This window comes from Choloepus didactylus, chromosome 17 (genome assembly GCF_015220235.1).
Source record: "Choloepus didactylus isolate mChoDid1 chromosome 17, mChoDid1.pri, whole genome shotgun sequence".
In the NCBI taxonomy this organism is placed as follows: domain Eukaryota; kingdom Metazoa; phylum Chordata; class Mammalia; order Pilosa; family Megalonychidae; genus Choloepus; species Choloepus didactylus.
The window spans coordinates 27,462,273-27,465,001 of NC_051323.1; the positions used below are offsets into that span (position 1 = coordinate 27,462,273).

The following is a 2,729-nucleotide window of genomic DNA, read 5'->3' on the forward strand; positions in this document are numbered from 1 at the left end:
CACCTCTGCGGGTGGCAACAGCTCTGTCCTATCAGCAATCAGCTGCAGAAACCCCACTGCTTATCAGCACCCCTGCATCTTGAGCTGCAATTAGCTCCCAAGTCTCCATGTATCATGAAGAGCAGAATAGGGGTGGATGTGCATAATTAAAAAAACAAACAAACAAACAAAAAAAACACTGTTTGGGACTAAATTATTTGTGTCCTAAGCTGTGTGAACAGAGTCTGTTCACATGCTGGGAAAGGAAGCCAAATGCCCCCAGCCAGGACAGAGGGACCTGGGCAGGCAGGCTAGCAGCCCCAGCGTCTGCCCCTTCATCCACGGAGAAGCCGAGGGCTTGGTCTCAGATGTCTTCTGTAAGTCTCTCCTGCCATTACCAGGAGACAGCACTTGTCACTCTGAGAGATGCATGTGCTTGAGAGGGAGGCAATCAGTGGTTCGCAGACTGGACAGAACCTGCCCCACTTCTCTCTGATTGAATATTCGAACACAAACACTTGCATTTGCAGGCTCCCTCTGCACCCACCCTCATTACTTTTTCAACCTTCTCGAGAACCTGAGGGCTCCTCACTTGGGCCACCTCTAGTCCGTAGACTAAGCCTCTTACCAGGGCCATGGCTGTGCATAGAGTCCCTTGCCCTCTCTGCCCAATTCCCCCTGCCACTTCTGCTTTTTATGGTCCATTTCCTCAAGGCCAAAGCATCGGCTGCATTTTCTATACTCTCAGTTTAAATCTGAAAGCTACCAGGAAAGAAAGGGTCCCTAGACATCAAGGATCTACATCACAGGGAGGATTCCTGGTCACCAGGTCATGGTAGTTCAGGCCTAGGTCACAGAGCCTGCAGTTTTCCAACAGTGGGCTATTACTCATCCACTTTCAAAATTTACTGTTTCCTGATTCCCCTATAGAGACATCCTTTTATGGGAGAGGATATAAAATGGGTTAAGGAAAAACAGAAGACAGACAACTGTAAGTCTTGGATAGACTGAAAGCCCTTCATGCATCCTTTATTCACCAAATATGTATTACATGCCTATTACATGCCAGGAACCCTGTCAGGTACGAGGCTACAACAGTGAACAAAAAAAGACATAATTCTTGCCCTTATAAAACTGGACATGGTTGTGGGGGCAGTGGGGGTGGAAAGATTAAAGAAAGAATCCCACAAATACATACAATTACAAACTATACAATGTGAAAAGGACTCACTGCCCTTTGAGGACAGCAGGGAGTGTATCTCATTTGTCTTGCTATCTCCAATACCTGATACTTAGTAGGTGCTAAATAAATATTTGTAGAATGGATGGATGGATGGATTGATGGATGGATGACTACATGAAAGAAAGAATGATTAGGTAGCCTAAGAATCTCTGAAGGCATATCATTAATGAGAAGCTTCGAGGATCAAGAGCTCTGAGTCCAGGGCAACTTTTCCATTTTGGTTATGAACTCAGATCATAAACTGGGATTATCAAATCTCTCTGCAAGCTTTCCCATCTGTAGTTTGGAGTGGTGCACAGAGTTCCAGGCATGTAGCTTCTCCTCAACAGATCTTCTTTGCCACACTCTGATATTCTTAGACTGAAAGTACTTTTCTGGGAACCAATTAATTTAAATAGCCCACCAATAAGGAGCAGCCACGCCTACTGCCTGCAGGCACTGGGATTTCTATCACATTTGGTCTGCAGAGCCTTCTCTAGATTTTCCTCTGGGCTTTATGGCACTGTAGTCACCTCTGAAGCTCTGATTTCCCATTTACCTTGGTTGAGGACCTTTTGGTTGCAAGATACGTAAATGCACTTAAAGGAACTCAAATTAAAATGGGATTTATTATCAGGAAAGATGGGGATCTCATAGAAGGCAGTTTAGAAAGTAGACTTATTGTATCTTTTTCCTCTCTCTGTCTCTGAAATCATGTAATCATTCATCTCTTCTTTGCTCTGCTTGTCTTCTCCATTCTCCACTCTGTAGGCTGACTTTCTCTGCAAAGCTCATATTTTAGGCCTTCTCCATATTTAACCTGCATGAAGCTCTGGCTTGCCATGGCCCAATTCCAACTTCAGCTCTACATAACTGTATTAGTCAAGACTTGCTGGGATATAATTAACACATACCCAACCCAAACTAGTAAGAACAATAAATAAATATTCAATCACAGAATTGAAAAGTCTAGAAGTAGCTAGCTTTAGACACAGTTGGATTCTGGTAATCAAATAACATCAGATCTCTCTATCTTTTTATCTGTTGCTCTCAACCTGCGTTTCTCTACACTGCCTTTAATCTCAGGAATGTGATGGCAGCACGGCAACCAGCCTCTCTAGGCTTATGTTGTTCCTCCTAACGATTTAGAATCCCAGAGGAAGAGAAAACATATTCTCCAGTAGTCCTGGTTAAAATCTGGAGAGGACTCTGGTTGGCCTAATTTGGTCATGCGCCTACACTTGAACCAATCACTGTAGCCAGGAAAATGGTATCCATAGATCAGTCAGGTCTATGTCATATGCCTGTCTCCTAAACTTGGTTAGGGTCAGCCCCACCCAAATCACCAAACTAAGTCCTCCTTAGTTCAAATTCTCAAGAGAATCTGATTGGCCCAGCTTAAGTCAGACGTCTGCCCTTGGTCCAATCAACTGTGCCAGAAAAGCAAGGTTCCCTCATATGAATATGGTTGCCTAGGTTACCCCTTCAGGATAGCCTATGGATAGACAGAGTCTCTTAGGAGGGGTTA

The 2,729-nt window shown here is 44.1% G+C and overlaps 1 pseudogene; it reads right to left on the reverse strand.

Annotated features, from left to right (window-relative positions):
* Nucleotides 1-616, reverse strand: part of LOC119512068 — a 13,757-nt pseudogene extending 13,141 nt beyond the window's left edge.
* Between the last annotated feature and the right edge of the window lie 2,113 nt (nucleotides 617-2,729).